The following is a 20,020-nucleotide window of genomic DNA, read 5'->3' as shown; positions in this document are numbered from 1 at the left end:
ATATCATCTGACTAATATCAAGTTGTTCTTTGTCTTTACTCCTTAGAATGGGTTATGTTTTGGTGCTTACTTGTATGGCAAGTAATTTTTTATTTTGGATACTATGAATGGTAAATTATAGAAACTTTGAATTCCATTTTTTTCCGAAGAGATTTAATATAGTTTTTTTTTTTTGAACAATTTTATTTTATTTTATTTTATTTTATTTATTTATTTATTTATTTTTATTGCATTTTAGGTTTTGGGGTACATGTGAAAAACATGCAAGGTTGTTGCATAGGTGCATACGTGGCAGTGTGATTTGCTGCCTTCCTCCCCTTCACCCATATCTGGCATTTCTCCCCATGCTATCCCTCCCCAACTCCCCACCCCCCTGCTGTCCCCCCCACTCCCCCACAACAGACCCCCGTGTATAGTGCTCCCCTCCCTGTGTCCATGTGTTCTCCTTGTTCAACACCCACCTATGAGTGAGAACATGTGGTGTTTGATTTTGTGTTCTTGTGTCAGTTTGCTGAGAATGATGGTTTCCAGGTTCATCCATGTCCCTACAAAGGACGCGAACTCCTCGTTTTTAATGGCTGCATAATATTCCATGGTGTATATGTGCCACATTTTTCCTGTCCAGTCTATCATCGATGGGCATTTGGGTTGGTTCCAGGTCTTTGCTATTGTAAACTGTGCTGCTATGAACATTCGTGTGCATGTGTCCTTATAGTAGAACGATTTATAATCCTTTGGATATATGCCCAGTAATGGGATTGCTGGGTCAAATGGAATTTCTATTTCTAGGTCCTTGAGGAATCGCCACACTGTTTTCCACAATGGTTGAACTAATAATATAGTTTTAAAGCAGGCAGTTAAATTGCCTAGACTCACATAGCAAACTCTGTTTCCCATATAGCTGGCAACAGCTGAAATCCCAGTTTTGTTCTTCTAAGCTAAGCTGAACTACTTGCATTTTCCACTGTATATGTTTGGTTAGGAGTCAGCCAGAGATTTGGGGAGAGCTTATATACAGAATTTGAGACTTCCTTACTTATTTCAGGATTTGACAAACCAACCCCACTTTACTTTGCAGGAGTTACATTTGCCCTCTACTCTGTCCTCAGTTTTTTCAATTCAGCAAGACTGCAGGCTTTCTATTTAGCCAACCCAAGACCAAGACTTGAGCTTGTTTTCAGACTAAACATCTTAAAAACAGAAAACTGACTTCGTGCTGTTTAATTTTTCCAAATGTTGACTCCTCTCCAGTATCTGTCAGCTTTTGTTGAGTTTTCAGTGTCTTGAGGTAGTTGTTCTATATGTAGTTGTTATCTGTGGGCATATTGATTTAATAGAACTACTGGGCCATCCTGGAACCCCATATTTGTTTGTTTGTTTTTTATACAATGCTGAATTCCACCAAGGTGGAAGATATCTAAGTAAATTATAAGTTTCTTTACTTATTCTATTGAACTTGCCTTCAAAAAATATCTAGAATCTGACCAATTCTCACACCTCTAGTACTACCACTTAGTCCCAGTTACCATTATAAATCTCTTGATTATTTCAGTAGCCAATTAATGGTCTCCTTCCTTCTCCCCTTGCCTTCTTGAGTCTTCTACACAAGAAGCCAGAATGTTCCTTGTCACTCTTTTTTCAGAATCTCCAATGTTTCCCCAAGTAATTAAATAAAACCCAAATTCCATCCAATGGCTATAAAGTCTTACAGGATTCAACTCTCACTGCATTTCTGACTTCATCTCCTTTTCTTCCCTTTCTTTCTGATATTACTCCACAACAATGGCCATCTTGCAGTCCCTCAAACATGCTAAGCACACTTCCATGTTAGGGGCTTTGCATGTGATGTCTCTTCCACCTGCCCCTGTATACATGCCTGGCTAAATTCTTTAACTCCTTCAAGTTTCTGCTTAGATGACTTCTCAGTAATTACCATACTGGCTACCATATTTAAAATTACACACCTACAGATATACTTGGAATTTCTAATCCCCATTACATGCTTCATATTTTCTTATTCTTAGCTCTTTTTTTAAACACTTCTCTCAAATAAACTGCCTGTTTATTATGTTTATTGTTTGTTATCAGTCTCTCTCTTTATTTGAATATAAACCAAATGAGGGCAAGAGTCTTAGTGAGTTTTGTTCACTGTTGAATTCCATGAATATGGAACAATGCTCAAAATATGAGCATGTCCTCAAAATACTTGGTGTTTAATGAATATTGACTGTTAGTTTTTAGAAAATCTTTGTTGTAATAGCCTGATTAATTCAGTTTAATAACTTCCTTTCTTTCTTTATTCTTAAATAGTGTGTATAAGATAAGGATTAGTCATACCAGTGATTTAGATAAAGCCATTTGGACTGATTTTTTTTTTAACACAAGACATTTATGCCACTGATTTTACTTTTAGTGCTTCAAGGTCATTTGTTTATTGAGTTTTCTCCTTCTTCTTAAACAAGATTTCCAGAAAATTGTCCAATGTTCATTATTTTTTAAAAGCAGAGTGCTGGCCAAGTAGAATAAATTGACTGTTCTGATTCAGTGCACTGGTGCTGTTTGTATTTTCAGCTTGCAGTCAAGAGTGAATGACTATTAAGTTTTAATTCCTGTGACTTGCCTAATGAGTGTGATACAAAGTTTAAATTAAAATCAGTCTTTAATCTATAGTTGTAGATTTTACCATCTCTTGCCTTATTCATTTATTCATTTATCAGCATCTTGTTAAACTCCTAGATGGTAAAATTCAGCATTCTAATCAATAAAAATGTGAAATAACTTTCTATAAATTTGAGACATATGCTTTCAATAGCACAAATGAAGCCAAATACAGTCAAATAGTTCAGTGATTCTAGCTGAAATTCTCTAAGCAACAGGCTTATTAACAACAAAGAAAAATTCCCTTGTAATTATGTTTTTCATATATATGTACTAACTTTCTGAAATTCCGTGTTTTAAAAATATCACCAAATCACATTTTTTCAAAAGGTATTTGGGTTCTACCAAATATGGAATGGCCATATTGCTAATATCATTGTCATGTATTAAGTTTCAATAATAATGGATTAAAAAAGGCACTTTTGAATAGCCTGTTAAAGGATAAAAATTCCTTTTCTAAATTATTTAAAATAAATATATTAACAAAACTGTATTCAAAATCAGCATTTTTAAGATACTATATTCTGATTGTGAAAAAACTAAATATTTAATATCAAGATGATGCTTAACCAGTGAGTTACTGGTAAATTTAAATATCTCTTCTGTTGATATTTATAATTTACAAGGCAGATTTATGTGAGCTAAAACCAATGCTGAATAAGAAAAATGTATTTATCACAATAAATATACAAATTTATTTGATCGAATATAATGCATCCAAGATCATAATGAAATTTTATTTTAAAGGTAGATTCTGATAAATTATTCTGAAATCATGAAGATGTTGACATAAAAATCCTCTATTAAAGGCAACTATTTCATGGTTTAATCATATATCTGAATAAAGGCATTTTGTGTAAGCTTTTATTCTCATGTTGAAATATTAGTTGTAAATCATTATATTCAAATACTCAATTACAATAAGCAAAAATTATTTGGTTATGTGTCATCTGTTGTTAAAATCTTAATTTTATATAAATGTAGTATGACTCTATATATAACTTCATAAAATTGTGTATGTTCTGCAGCCTTCCTATTACATCCTATTGCCAGATTCTCCTCAATTAAATAATACAATGCTGTTTTTACAATAAAGTTTTACTAAAATACATCACTAAGGCTTCAGAAGCAAGACAGAGACTATGGTGAAATGAGACAGTTGGCTACCATATCTATATCCTTTTCTCTTCTGGCCTTTGCATGTCATGTCAGAGGAGAGACAGGTGAAGGAAGGTAGAACAGTGCTATTTCATGTAATATATCCACTAATTTTAGTTTCTAGGAAAATGACTGTGTTGCTCTGGCCCTGTCTCTATAGGGAAGTTATTAAATACTCATCCAGATGGCACCAAATGTTTATGCGGAAGCCAAAGGTTAAGTCTGTCAACAGCAGAAGTGCCTTAGACATGCTTACTAAATGATACTTAAATACCAGTTCCTTGGGGCCCAGATAAATCCAGCTTAAGTGAGAAATTAGGCACAGAGAGGGGACATCGCTTTTACTCTAAGAAAACTACCTTAAATACCATAAGCAACTGAGAGAAAATCTCAGCTGGTCATTTATAAATCAAATGACATTCAATTAGCAGATGGTTGTAATGCACAAAAAATGACATAGTATTCACATGGGGTATCTTTGAAATAATTCTTTTTCTAAGTTGGTGTGTACAAGAAACAAAAATAATTGCTCAGTGAGTAATATGGTCCCTTTCCTCCCTTCCTTCCTCTCTTTTACCCACTCACTTATTTGAATGCTTACTGTGTACCAGATACTGTGTTAAGCACTGCAGGCACAGAGACAAACAACAGTCATTGTTGCCTTCAGAGAACCTATGTGGTTTAAGAAAAACAACCAGTTAATCATTTTTAAAATGATTATTTGTGAATTGTATATAAAAGGTTTACAAGTATTTGTATAACTGTAGTTATGTTCATACTACACACAGACATTTAGTTATTTCAGAGAAAATTATTTTTTACCAGACTTCTTATGTTGCAATTTAAAGTTATTTGCTTTAAATACATTTGAATCACAGACTCAACTACTAAATAATGCTTTCTTATTAAAATTCCTAAGGATCTATAACAATCTCTTTTTAGGTGAATAAAATAGAAAGGTTCTTGTTATATGCCCAAAGAGCATAATTCCTCCTTCCATTCTGTCTAGAATAAATATATGGCCTATAGCCTATATGTATTATAAATATTTATATGTACATATAAATGTATGTATTATAGCATAGTAATTAACAGTAATTTAAAATAATTTAAGATTATTTTAAATTCCTCACATATCAAAATCTGAGTTATTTAGATACTTTATGAGTTGCCTAAATTTGAATCAATACTATTAGTTTTCTAAAGTTGCATAATTTATGTTTAATTCATTATTAGTTTTCTGAAACTGGTGATCCAACTCAGTATTGGGATTTCTGAGGTACTAATCTGCCAGTAGAAAGAAGGCAGTTGAAATATGTTTTTAAATCAATCTTTTTTTTATTTGAGGGCAAAAGACATGTAAGTGAATTAGTTGATTAAAATATAAGCTATGTTTCTATAATACAAAGCTAGTTTTATCTGCTCTGTGAAGAAATACTGGCGAGTTGATGCTTAAGGCCCTGGGAAGATTTATGTTTTAGCCTCAGGGAAGATTTATGTTTTGGAAAAACTTACAGTCAGCTCCTTTGACATAGAGGTGATTTATATCTCTGTCATTAGATGAATAATTTGAGAATAGCTCCTTCTGCCCTTCTGTTTATAGTTTGCTTCTGTTTCAAAAGACATTTCAAATTGTTTTCATCAAAAGTCCAAATTATGCATTTAAAACCTCAACCAGTAAAACTTCCTTTCCTAAAAGCACTATGCAATGATAATTTGGGACTTTTACAAAAGAGTTATTTTATTTCATGTTGAAATACTCAGAAATTGAGAAAAATAAATTAAAATGTATTTTAAATGTCATTAGAAAATTATAAAATGGGTACACCTTTTGAAAAATTATGTGCAGCAAAGCATGTATTTATTTCAGCCATAAAGCTATATTAAAATTAGTTTAATTCAGTTCCATTCTAAGCATTTAAAAAATCTTTGTGGTCTATGGCCATACCACCCTGAACGTGCCTGATCTTGTCTGATCTCGGAAGCTAAGCAGGGTCAGAGACCACCTGGGAATACGGGGTGCTGTAGGCTTTTTTATAAAAATCTAAAAAAACAAAAACAAAAACAAAAAAAACCTTTGTTGTAATGCCTTATATTGATATATTAAGTGGAACTAAAAAAGGATTGCTTTCTAAAAAGGACAAGAATTATATTAATTCCAATTAACTATTCCACTGATTTTAACAAGCCAGAAACCCATACAGCTTAACTCAGGGGTTATACAGACCCAAGGAGCCAAGGTACCTGCTTTTGAACCTGACCATGTTTCTCGCCCTTTCTGTATCATCTATAAAATGGGATACTAATATTTCCTATTGCATAGTGTTGTAATGATGATTGAGTTAATATATGTAAGTATTTTAGAACAATGCTAGTAAATACTATTTAACTCTTAGCTATTGTTATTGTTAGTTAATATACTAAATGTGAATGGCAAAAATATCAATAGCAATGAGCCCAAAGTTCTTTATGAAGTAATTGCTAACAAATATTTAAAGAGAACTTTTATAAAATCACAGTGTTTTATGGGTAGAATTCTTTCATCTTAAGAAAACTATTAACTATAAACTGAATTCTAAGTATTCTGTTTACAACCAGTATAATCTTTATGAGGATAGGAACCTTGTCTGTCTTATTTACAACTGTATCCCCAGAGACTGAAAGTACTTGATGTAGTATAGGTATTAAATAAATATTGCTTCTTCATAGGTAGAGGAAACAAAAATTTTTCACTGACAAACATATTATTAAAATTAAATATCACCAAATCCTACAGTGAAAAATATCTACAGAAAACTACAAAATCACTTACTTGGATATCATAATGAGGAGGAGATTCCCTCTTTCCAGCTACCAACCCTAATTAATTTAGGATAGGTGGTCACTTTGTCCCATATTAAAAATTTTCAGCAATAACAATCTTGATGTCACTTACTACCCCTGATTATTTTTTATCAATCTGAAAGTCATGCTGTTTGTGGGAAACAGGAATTATCTCCTTGATTAAAGATTCCTATTATTATCTGCTCATTATTGTGCAGACATGAACAAAAGCTTTATATAGCTTAATCCTTTACTAAAGTCATCTTTTGCAAAACAGAGAAACACTGGATGCAAGGCAAGGAAATCAGACTCTATCCTGAAATATGCAACTGTTTTTATTTATATTTACTTATTTTACCTTGGGCATATCACTTGTAATATGTAAGGGTCAAACAGAATGTTGTTGAGGTCATTTTCAACTCTAAAATTCTGTTATTTTCTCTTTTACCTTTCCTAAGGAATTCTATTTCCTTTAGCTGTATACAATCTAATTTCTATCTCCTTAATAATATTATTTTTCCTTAAATTTCCTCTATTTTATCACGTTATTTTAAAAGGATAGAGAATAAATATAAGGAATAGTTAAGTCAGACACATGCCCAATATAGAGAAAGGATTACACTTACCAGTGTCAAGAACTATAAAAGATATGAGATTTTACTCAACGTGAATAATAATGACTTAGCCTGCCACAGTTTCATCAATCCTGGCAGAAGATATGAAACTTCTGAGTCAGAGAAAAGGCATTATTACTCATGGCAGCAAGCAGCATGAACCTTATGTTTGTTTTGGTTGCCCTTGCTCCCAAGTACCAGAAGCAACTCAGGTAAGTGCTACATATTCAGTGGGTTTGCATCACAGTAGAGTAGGAAAGCCAAATTTTAAAAAAATGGACTGCAGGCAAACCTGCCCTTTGCCAAAAGGGAGGCATTATCTTTAACATCCTAAACAGTAAGCAGATCTACCCTTGCTTTGCTGCATAAATATCCTTTAAAAGATAGCCCAGAACACAAGGGTGGTTAGTACCTCCCTCATAAGACATACAAAAGCACAAAAGACCCATGGAAAGACCCATTGTCTCTCAACAACATCCACTCTTCATTTCTATACTGTCTTGGTGTCTGGCAAATTTGTTATGAGTATACCACTCCATTAACAGCTCTGAATAATATTATTAATAAAGGCTGTGACCAAAACTATTCAATTTGTCTCATATAGCATTTAATTAAAGGCTACTGTTAATAGAATGCCAAGCAAGTAGATGAGGCCAGCCTGCACTATTGATCTCAACCCTGTCCCCCAGGATCCCAAATTCAAACAGCTGAATAGATCCCATAAATCATCCCAAGTCTATCTTAGAAAGCCAGATGATTTGCTCCTTATGTTTCTGAATTGGCTTTTCTGCTTGACTTGAGGCATTAATCCAGGAACATCAACAAGGACAAGGACATTTTTTTTTTTTTTGAGACGGAGTTTCGCTCTTGTTACCCAGGCTGGAGTGCAATGGCGCGATCTCGGCTCACCGCAACCTCCGCCTCCTGGGTTCAGGCAATTCTCCTGCCTCGCCTCCTGAGTAGCTGGGATTACAGGCACGCGCCACCGTGCCCAGCTAATTTTTTGTATTAGTAGAGACGGGGTTTCACCATGTTGACCAGGATGGTCTCGATCTCTTGACCTCGTGATCCACCCGCCTCGGCCTCCCAAAGTGCTGGGATTACAGGCTTGAGCCACCGCGCCCGGCCAACAAGGACATTTTTTATAAAACTGAAATAGACTCAGTATGTCTCCTACTTTGGCCCAAGTGGGCAACCATAAGGATATGGAGCAAGCACTGTACTAAACCAAGTAGTCTTTGTCTTTTTTTTATTTAGGACCATGTCAAGGCAATAAGAATATCCCACTGGCAGTGCCAGAATTAAGTTTGAATCCTATAGATATCCTTTTGGCTAAGTTTCCACCCTAGAGGTATAAAGATTGTTCAGAACCTAGAGCAGTTAGTGCCTCACTTATAAGACAAATAGAAACGCAAAAGACTCATAGAGCATTGTTGCCAACCAGCTCTTGTGCACTGCATTTCTTTTCAAACAGATCTTAGCAAATGGTTGCTCTTCTGTTTACTACACCATGGCTAACTATACTGCTGACTCATTCAGCTTCTCAGTTAGCTCTAGTCCCAGAGTACCTTTTTTCTGGTGCTTTATTATTCTTACTTCTCTTCAGTCTATACTGTTGATTTTAAATTCCATTTCTTATAGAATTCTATCCTATTTCAAAGCCACTTCTTAGTTTCCCAATAATTATATTCTGGAAAGTTTAATACCTTCATGTATCAAAAATGTCAAGGGTCACTCTATATCTTCACTCTGATAATATTGACCTGAATCCCCATTCATAGATTAAGATAAAGTACATTCAAATGTATCTTATGCTCTAAAGATTTATTTGGAAGTGCAAGTAGAATATATTAGAAATAGATATAGTTTGGGGATCAGATATACTTGGATTAAGAGCTCAGCTTCACCACTTATTTACCATCTTATATTTAGAGAATTCATCTTCTCATCTATAAAAGGGAATGCTTCTATTTCTTAGAGTTGTTAAAATTAAATAAGATAACATATTAAAGTAACTAGTGGAATTCCTGACACACTAGCAGGTATGCAATACATGCCACTTCTCTATCCCCTTCCCAATTTACTATTGTGAATGTGTGGAGGTCATCAGAGAATGTACTGAAATGACATTGAAATGTTGCACTAGGGCTACCACATATTGCTTCCGTGCAAACATGGGAGTCTTTTTGTATGATATGGATTATCATTTTTCTTACTATTGTTTACTTGTTATGGTTCTATAATATGCACTCTATATTTGAGAATACATTGAATCTCAAATTATCTTGATTTACTCAAGGATTGTTTTTTAGAAGCTTAGAAATAACATTCTGACTGCTCCATTTCATTGAAATATTAAAGCATCAATTCTAATTTACTGTCATGCCAACTTTCTAATGACTAGTAAATTGAAAATTAGGGTTTTTTTCTGACTTTGATAGATTCACAATCTGATTATTTGGAAATCACATACTACCCATAGTACCAACCCAGTAGACTGGAAAGTGACACTGGAAGCACCTGGGCATGCATGTAACACATCATAACTAATCTTATTAATGCTATTAGTACTAAATTGGAATTACACTGACACAACCTTAACTTATTTAGTCCATAAAATAGATGCAGTTAAATAGTTTGACAGATTAACCCTGTTTCTAAGAGGTTATGTTTAAAGAAATATTTGTATAGTAGACGTATTTGTTCATTGACCTGCAATATAATTTCCCTAGAAATGAAGTTAGCCCTCAGATATATTTAAATATCAGATTTTTAACATTTTTAAGATGCAGTTTTTCTTGTCAGTATAAAAATTCCTAGCACATATTTTTCCATTTAACATCCACAAATTGTCAATAAACAATGCAACTACTTTTCACTTTATTTAGTGAACATATTACCAAAATTAACCATATAGTGAATTCTTAATTCATAGAGAGGGAGATCTCACTGATTTTATGAATGAAGAATTAACTATAAATATTTAAGAATCCACCCTGGCATTTTTTTAAATGTTTCGCAGAATTAACAAGACTTGTTCAATTCGTAAAGTCATTCTGTTTGGTTCTGTCACCAATAAGTACAAATTGAGTCTAAAGACAAAATAATGATAAAAAGATGTTTTGACCAGGTGCAGTAGCTCAGACCTGTAATCTCAGCACTTTGGAAGGCCAAAGCAGGAGGATTGCCTGAGGTCAGGAGTTCGAGACCAGCCTAGCTAACATGGAGAAACCCTGTCTCTTCTAAAAATACAAAAATCAGCTGAGTGTGGTGGCAGGCGCCTGTAATCCCAGCTACTTGGGAAGCTGAGGCAGGAGAAGAATCACTTGAACCTGGGAGGCAGAGGTTGCAGTGAGCCAAGATTGTGCCATTGCACTCCAGACTGGGCGACAAGAGTGAAACTCCTCACATAAAAAAAAAAAAAGGATATTTCACATGATGTGAATAGCCATTTTGTGTCATCCAAATTATTGACAAAGCATTGCAATTTGAGAAAAGCTTCTGTTAACAACGACAACTTATCTTCTTTGTATTTTAGAACAAGTTGCCAGATATGAAAATTGGGGCAATTCTTTACTATTTCAAGGGCTAAATTTGAATCTGCATGTAATAAGTAAACTCTGAGAATTAGCTTATTTGCCTTAACTTGTTTAATGTTTTAAATAAAATTGTAGTACTTTTCAAATAAATTCATTTACAGGGTTAAAGAATCAAACAGCACTGTTAAAAACTTAAAATAAAAATATTTTAATAAATGCATTGGGGACAACTACACAGCATTTGGAAAAACACAAATTTGGGTTTATACATGACTACTGTTACAATAAAAATATCAGATGGATCAAGATTTTAAAGGTGACACTAAACCACAAAAGTCCTAAAGAAAATATAAGAATTTTAAAAATAATTAAGAATAACTTTTAAAATATATTTTTAAACCAGAGGTAGAAATAGAAAAAAAAATGTAGTACATTTTACTGCATGATAAAACAACTCCTATATGGGGGCAAAAACCCACTAAACCAAATCAAATGGCCACCTGGGAAAAAACATTTACAACTCGCATCGTAACGAAGGACTATATATCCAAATATAGAGAGAAACTTCTCCAAATCAATTTTTTAAAACCCCAAGAAGAAAGAATATAACTCTTAAATATATGAAATAGACATAAATTCACTCATAAGAAGAAAAATGTAAACTAAAACACCTCTGCGATACTAGCTTTCACTTATAAGATTGGAAGTGGTAAAAAGTTAGGACACTATGTTAGCAAAAATGTTGAGAAACACACCTATACATTTTAGGGCAAGTAGGTGTGGATATGATCTTTATGAAGGGCAGAGTTTCACTCTTGCTTTGAACCAGAAAATATAGCTATGGATAGCCTCATTCATTTATAAAATTACGCATCTACCAGGTTGTTCATTTCCACATTGCTTGTAATAGTAAAAGAATAGAGACAACTTAGATGTCCAAATACAGATGAATGGTTAATAAAGTTATAAAAGTATTTTTATTTAAACAAATATAAAATGTTCACATTTTTTGCCTGGCCTGGTGGCTCACACCTGTAATCCCAACACTTTGGGAGGGCAAGGCAGGCGGATCACGTGAGGGCAGGAGTTCAAGACCAACCTGGCCAACATAGTGAAACCTGTATCTACTAAAAATACAAAAATTAGCCAGGTGTGGTGGTGGGCACCTATAAACCCAGCTACACAGGAGGCTAAGGCAGGAGAATCGCTTGAACTCAGAAGGCACAGGTTGCAGTGAGCCAAGATTGCACCACTGCACTCCAGACTGGGAGACAGAGCAAAACTCCATCTCAAAAAAGTAAATAAATAAAAGTTCACATTTTAATGACTGTAAATATTGTCATATGCAGAACCAAGTAGTGTACCTTTCCTTTCTTGAATAGTTTGTCATTTGTTTTGGTTTGTTTTTTTCTGGCATTTCTAATTCGTTCCATTTTCCCTGTGACTGCCTTCCATATTTTTCAAATTTTCTCATTGAGTTTCTTGTTTCCTGAGAGTACCATTCAGATCTTTCATTCTATCTGTTGCAGGCAGCTTTCTAAGCCATCTACAAAATTTCCATTCTGTGACTACTTTTATTCTTTTTCTCTGAGTTGATTTCACTACCGCTTCTTTACCTTGTCATCTCCTTTCTTGGTTTTACTCCATCATTTATGTGAACGTATCTTTAAACAACATATGGAAAAAAAATTTAAAGGAAAGTATGTCTTCTGGGATTTTACATGTCTAAAAATGTTTTATTTTGTTTTTTTCCCTTTCACACTTGATTGATAGTTTACCTGAGCATAGAATTCTTGCTTGAAAACTATTTGCCTCAGAATTATTAAGATTTTTCTCCACTATCTTCTAACACATGTTGCTGCTGAAAAGTCTAATACCTTATGGATTCTTTTTCTTCTTGGCTTCCCAAGAAGAGAGAAAATAAGAATACTGATGTCTTATTCACTATTCTTCTCCTGAAACTCTTCTTTCAAGAAAGCAGAAGGGAGGGACATTTTCTATATTTCCTTTCTGGTTGAGTAGAACTACTCTTACCTCTCCTCTTTCCCTGTGCCTTGTGATTCATGACTGAGCTTTATGATCTATGAGAACATCTCTTGATATGTAGTGATGAAGCACTTGATAATTAGAGACTATTCTCCTAATAGAGCATCCTTTTCAGACCACTGTCTTGTATGAACTCAACAATCCTTATACTATTTGCATTTTTTTTTTTTTTTTTGAGACAGAGTCTCGCTCTGTCACCAGGCTGGAGTGCAATGGCGCGATCTCGGCTCACTGCAACCTCCAACTCCCTAGTTCAAGTGATTCTCCTGCCTAAGCCTCCCGAGTAGCTGGAATTACAGGCACGCACCATCACGCCCAGCTAATTTTTGTGTTTTTAGTAGATACGGGGTTGCACCATGTTGACCAGGATGGTCTCAATCTCCTGACCTCATGATCTGCCCACCTCGGCCCAAAGTGCTGGGATTACAGGTGTGAGCCACAGCGCCCGGTCACACTATTGCAATTTTAATCCTCCCAAGGAAAATGGATGCTTCTGTCAGAAAGGAGGAAGGCCAGTGTAAAGAAGTTAAAAAGAGACAGTAATTCAATCTATATTTTTAAAACTTAAAAAATATATATACATATTACAGCATGGAGCATTTTTCTCCTCTTAAACATTTGATTTTCAACACCTTACTCAATTGCAACTTAAGTGATATTGTATAAGCCTTCTTCACAGTTACCAGCATGAAATACCTAGGTCTTTCATGTAGTATATGAATATCTCTGTTCTGATTTATTTTTAAGCCTAAAATTGCTAGATTAAGTTTCCCATGGTCTAGTCATTTATGCTGTGTAACCCAAATGCAAAAGTTACCCATGACATTAAATTTGAAATTACATTTATATAATGTTGCTCATTCTTCCAAAAACATTGGAAGACATTTTAAAACCACCTATGTATAGGTTGTCCCTTCTGTCTGCAGTAGAACCATGTTTCCATGTGACTGCCGACCTTTGGCAAAGCCAATTTAAAAATTTGGACTATTACCATCATCAGACAAATCATTAAAATGAAGTCAATCATACTCCCACTCGCATAAATCATTAAGACAGATGATACAAATGGATTTGACAGACCATGACCTACCAATTTTTTACTTGTCAGCAGAGCCTAGAGTTAACTGAAATCAAACATTTTATTTATTAGGTTAATGCCAAAATATAACAAATCTATACAGTGTTTTTCATAGTCAAGAATAATTTAAAATACAAAATTACCAAAACATGAAAGTGCTTATGATAAATAAGTACAAGTAAACCAAGAATAATTAACAAACCTAACACTACATCATTAAAAACGATATTAGTATTTTAAATAACTTGATTGGTTCTTTTTTTTAATTAATTAATGGTTTGTATAGATACTTTAATCTCTTTGGTTCATGTTGTTTTTTCAGAAAGTAAGTACTTAATCCTCATCAATGTGAGATAAATTAAAGAACGCAGGTTATATTTCTTCTTTTAATGAAGGGCAAATTCCTCCAAATGTGAGCAAAGCATCTATTTTGCAATGCTACCACATAAGAAGTAAAAATAACTTGGATTACTTTGTTATCAAGTAGGATTTTATTTTGGTATCAATTCGGATTTGTAGATGAAGAATGTAATTATCTAAATTGGATTTTTTGTAGCTATGGCAATTAATATTCTAACTGCTGTAGAAGTACCAAAAGAAGTACAAAGAATTAGAATCTCAGCAGTCATTCATCCATTCGACACCTACTAACTGCAAGGCACACTGCTGGATAATATGCAGAGTGGAAAGTAAGGACATACACAACTTAAAAAATGGAAAGTTTTCTAATAGGAGCAAAAATTACTGTTAGAGGAAGGTTTGTGAGAAGTACAGATATCCCAATATCATTCCAGATTCACAGACTCTTATGTTCTATTGTTCAATTAAAATTTTTTTGCTTTATTGACTTAATCAATAGTGACAGAGAACAAGTTATTTCAGAATCTATATAATAAAGAGATACATTTTCTGAGTTCAAAAAACATGGGAAAAGATTATGATTAAAATATATTCTTGCAACCACATAGAATGATTATATTTCACTGTGTCCTATGTCTGAAATGATTCCAGGGCTTCATGTGAAATTGTTAAATTTTAAAAGTACTATGTATAACCTCTACTTTTTAAATTTTCGAAGGCAGGATAAAATTGTCCACCCAATTAGGGAACTGGTTTACTACAATTGGTAATGATTGAATCATTCTTGTCCACCTAATGTTTCACAAAATTTTCTTTCTACTACAGCTCTTCCTATTCTTATCCATGCTTCTGGGGAGATTTGTCAGGGCTTTTATTAGTGTGTGGTAGAGACGCTAGTGTTCCTTGTTTTGCAGATATCTATTTCCTAGTGCACACTGACAACTGATTTTGATAAAACAATAGGCTTTTATATAAACATAGAATTCCTTTTCAACCTTAGGAAATTTTTTTATGATAATTTGATGAAATAACTTAAAGCTGATCACCCTTTAATTTATTAACATAAACATTCTTAAATTCCACTTCTCAGAACTAATGTAAAAGTCACTTCCTTTCTGGATGCTCTAGAGGTTAAAAAAAATATATGGCACTAACAGAGAAGTGAGGAAAGTTAAATTTTTTTTTTTAAATTGTTTCTTGTGACTGCACTATATAGTATATTTTTACTTATTTGCTTTTTGCCTTTATAAAACTTATTTCCTGTCCTAGAACAATTCATTTTCAAGAGAAAGTACACACGTAAAGCAAAATTTTATTCTGATGTTCCCAACTTAAAACTTTATTCCTGTTGTTCCCGTATCAAAGGCATAAAATTTTCTGTAAAAACAGATAAATTCTGTTTTCCATTTTATTTTCATACAATCTATTTGAAACACAGAAAATCCCCTAGTAATTGTTTAGAATTTATGCAGTTGCTCCTTAATCTTATATTTCGAGTCTATGAAGCATATGCTAAAGCAATAATCATAACACTTAAAATACACTTGCATAACATTTTTGTTGAAGTGGGTATTAAGTATCATATATACTGCAACATTCCTGGCAAGGGAGTGCACGTAATCTTCTAATATGAAACTTTCCTTTTTCACTTCAGCTCCGTTTCTTGATTGAGAAGCTATAAATGTATCTTGCCTCTTTTCACAAATGAAAATGTGTTCAAACGTAATTAATCTACCCTATTAACTCTACTAAACATCTGCTATATTTGTTAAACACTTCAAACTTCTGTTCTGAACCAGTTAATTCTAAGTAATTTCTCAGTTAAATATTTACATGGGCTTCCATGATGATAAGCTCTAGCTTGTCTTAAATAATCAGCAGATTGTCCAGAGAGAGCTGTGTGAAATGTAACACATTGTAATAGCTATCCACCGGAACTTAAAATGGTTTAGCTGGCTTGAACTATTTTTTTGCTTATTTTTATCTTATACAGAAGAGGTAACAGCCTTATGAATCTCATTCTTTGTCAACATTTTTAATGTCCAGAATTGTGTTAAAAGGAAAATGAATAACTATGTAGACATTTGTAGATGTTTACATCATGAAAATGCCAAATCCAATCTCAAATGTCTCTTTCAGAAAAGTAATAAATAATGTATATTAGAAAAGTTTTAGAAATAACTCAACTTACAATTATTTTATAGCAGACTAAGTTAGATTAAAAAATAGAAAGCATTGATAGGCATTTTTCTTCAGTGAATTAAATCAGAGAAGGAAAAAATCCACAGGTTATGCAAATGTGCCATGTGTACAAAGATAATTAAGAATATGATTCTCTAACTGGACAAATTATATAAATCTGTAAAACAGCAGATGTGGCCAAAATTTTGAGTAAGTTCTACAACAGAGATGATGTTACAGTAGGTAAATGATTAATTTGTAAATGAACTATAAGACAATTTTACTCATAGACGTAAGAGAATTGAATGATCATTTCAGACTGAGGAAGACAGACAAAATTGAAAATTCTCCATTGTGGCATTTAAGTCCAAGTTTTGAAAATAAAAATAATTATATAAGGAGCAGAAGCCAGTTCTCCAAGACCAACACTCCGTATTATTCTAACTTGGTGATTTCTTCTTTACAATATGCCAAATGTTTATTGAGTTCCTTCTATAGGTGTTGTATAATATAGAAAAAAATGAGATTCTATCCTCTGGAGCAGGGGTTCCCAACCCCCAGGACATGGACCAGTACCAGTTTGTGGCCTGTTAGGAACTAGGCCACATAGCAGGAGATGAGTGGTGGGCAAGCAAGCAAGCTCCATCTGTTTTTACAGCCACCACTTCCCGTTGCTGACATTACCTCCTGAGCTCCACCTCCTGTCAGATCAGTGGTGGCATTAGATTCTTATAGGAGCGTGAACCCTATTGTGAACTGCGTATGTGAGGGATCTAGGTTGTGTGCTCCTTTTGAGAATCTAATGCCTGATGAACTGTCACTGTCTCCCATCACCCCTAGAAGGGACCATCTAGTTGCAGGAAAACAAGCTCAGGGCTCCCACTGATTCTACATTATGGCAAGTGTATAATTATTTCATTATATATTACAATGTAATAATAATAGAAATAAAGTGCACAAAAAAATGTAATGTGCTGGAATCATCCTGAAATCATGGCCCCATCAGTGTTCATGGAAAAATTGTCTTTCACGAAACTTGTCCCTGGTGCCAAAAAGGTTGGGGACTGATGCTCTAGAGCTCACAGTCATCTAAAAGGATAAATAAAGCACCTACATAGTGACCTTTACAAAGCCAGAATAAGGAAGAATTGCGGAAGGGATTCTGAGACAAATGCTAAGCTCCATCCAAGTTCAATTTAGGTAAACTGGAGATTAAATATGTCTGTAATTTTCATAATAAGTGATAGATAAATCCAGTTTTTGACTTTACTAAATGGGAGGAACAGTGACCTGGATCATTATAAATAATCCTCCCAGAATTTTAATTTGTTAGTTTGGGAATAGACATTATTTTTCTACAATTAATTTATCTGTGTTTCACTAATGACAATATTAAAATTATTTTTACTTTTTCAATGTCAACTAATGTTCAGTACTCTGCTCAAAACTGTTCTGAAGATGAGAAGAACATGGCTAGAATTACAAATTGGTCATGGATCATTCAATAGTGAATGATTTATCAAGGATTAAAAAAGAATTTCCCCAATTTTTTATCAAACCCCTAGCTAGGTCCTAGACTTAGCAAAAGTGAGGAGGAGATCAGAGTCATGAACATCTAGGAGGCACTTAAGTGGTTTATGTATGTGAGTTGGTACCATATCTTACTACTTGGGTCTCACATACAAAAGATTATCATAAATATTTTTGAATTTGTTAAATACATTCCAAATCAAATATTATATTCTTGTATTAAGTAGACTTTGCTACATAATTTCTTTAAATAGTAAAGGGAGTAGATTTTTTTATTATATGTGTCTCAGAATTAAGTGTACTCCCTGGAGTGTATATGTTTTAGTAACTCATGTTTAAAAACTCTGAATAATCTCTCAACATTTGGATGAATATCAAAATTGTTATATATTAGTTTTACTATTCATGAAATGATAATAGTTCTGAGGGTAGGAGAGAAGAGTTTAATCTAGAGCCAAGATTGTGTCAGTCTTATAAAAAAAATGACACAACTCTCTGTAATTATATTGTAATTGATACTTGGTATGTTTGAATTTCAAAATTTGTTTTTCCTATAAACATTAGGAATTTACCATCCTAAACTTGGCCTAATTATCCAACATTACTTGATTATATATCATTTGGCAGGTTTATTGTTTTTTTGTTTTTAACTACAAACAGAACTGATTACTTTTTTTCCTTGGTTTTTATTCCTACCTAAATCAATAAAACATTGGCGTCATATGCCCCTGTAACATTAAATTGCTCCCAAAGTAGATAAAAGATATGAGAGTGATAAATGCATAAATTTCATTCAACTATTGTGGAGAAGGAATAAGAAAGATTTGGAGGAACAGTTAGAACTGATGACATATGCAGACTTTTTCTGTACTAACACTTAAAAAAAATAGTTACAATAATGTATACTGAATTCTGAGAATATTAAGCAAATGAAAGTCATCTGAATGAAAAAATTAAAATATGTATATCACCTTTTTATTTAAAGTAAAATTAGATGGTGAAATTATGCATGTATGACATTTATGAAAATGTAGTTTATATGAAAAAAATTAAAAAGGAATATATACATAATAAGTATGGATCATGATTAGTACATCTGGTATTTTAGTTTCAACATAGCCATCAATTTTTAGAAAAAGGTCATATTATAAATATGAATCTTAATTATTTTAAAATTAGATAACAAAAGAATTTCTTCTGGGAATAAATTTACATTTATTTGCATTTGTATTATCAGATTTTTCATTTATTTCAAATCATTTAAGGCATTTAATAGATGATGTGTTAATCATAAATATTTGGAAAACTTTTTGAAAATTAATGCCTTTACCCAAAAACTTATTTCTATTAGAGTGGATGAGTTCCCCAATATGAATTGTCATTTTGCCATTAATGGGCACATACCCTGATGAATAAGATATCAATTCCATTATAGGTTACAGCCTGGTGAGAGAAACAAATAGTTACATGAATAATCACTTAAATGAATTAGTGGAAAGTACTTTAAAGTAAAAGTGCAAGGCACTAAGAGACTGAAAGAAGGCATTGTTTCCAAGTGACAAATCAGGGAAGATCAAGTATGGTTTTCTTCAGATTAGTTTGGCTGTGATGAAGGAAGCTCTAACAGATGAGCAAGAACATGGGAGCAACAGGAGTGGAGAGAAATGGATGAATTCAAACATATCTTGGAGATAAAGTCAATAAGATTTTGTAACTGAATGTGAGAGAGAAGTTTGAGAGGGTCAAGTATGGAGAATGAGTTCTAGATTTCTGGCATGAGCATGAAGAGAGTGTGGATTTATTGATTTGGGGCACAGTGGAAGAGGATCTAGTTTTGAAGGGAGGATCCTGAGTTCAGCATTTGATGGGGTAAACTGTGGATGCCTGTGAGGTAGCTGAGGTTCCATCAAGCAGGTGGTGGGTCAGAATGCAGCTCAGAGATAAACTGGGATTGTAGATCTGGGAATCAATGATATAGAGAATCCAAAGCCCACAAATATATGAAATCAATGGGAGAGAATGTGGACTGAGAA

General features: G+C 33.4%; 1 protein-coding gene across 1 annotated transcript in view; it reads left to right on the top strand.

Moving 5' to 3' along the window:
- COL19A1 (collagen type XIX alpha 1 chain) overlaps nt 1-20,020 on the top strand; it is a 357,310-nt gene that overhangs the window by 173,738 nt on the left and 163,552 nt on the right. The gene's annotated exons all lie outside the window — the stretch shown is intronic.

The sequence above is a fragment of the Aotus nancymaae genome, unplaced genomic scaffold, assembly GCF_030222135.1.
Source record: "Aotus nancymaae isolate 86718 unplaced genomic scaffold, 86718_ANA_hifiasm-v0.15.2.pri h1tg000040l, whole genome shotgun sequence".
In the NCBI taxonomy this organism is placed as follows: domain Eukaryota; kingdom Metazoa; phylum Chordata; class Mammalia; order Primates; family Aotidae; genus Aotus; species Aotus nancymaae.
Note: the sequence above shows the minus strand (reverse complement) of the source record. Positions and strands in the feature narration are given on the sequence as shown.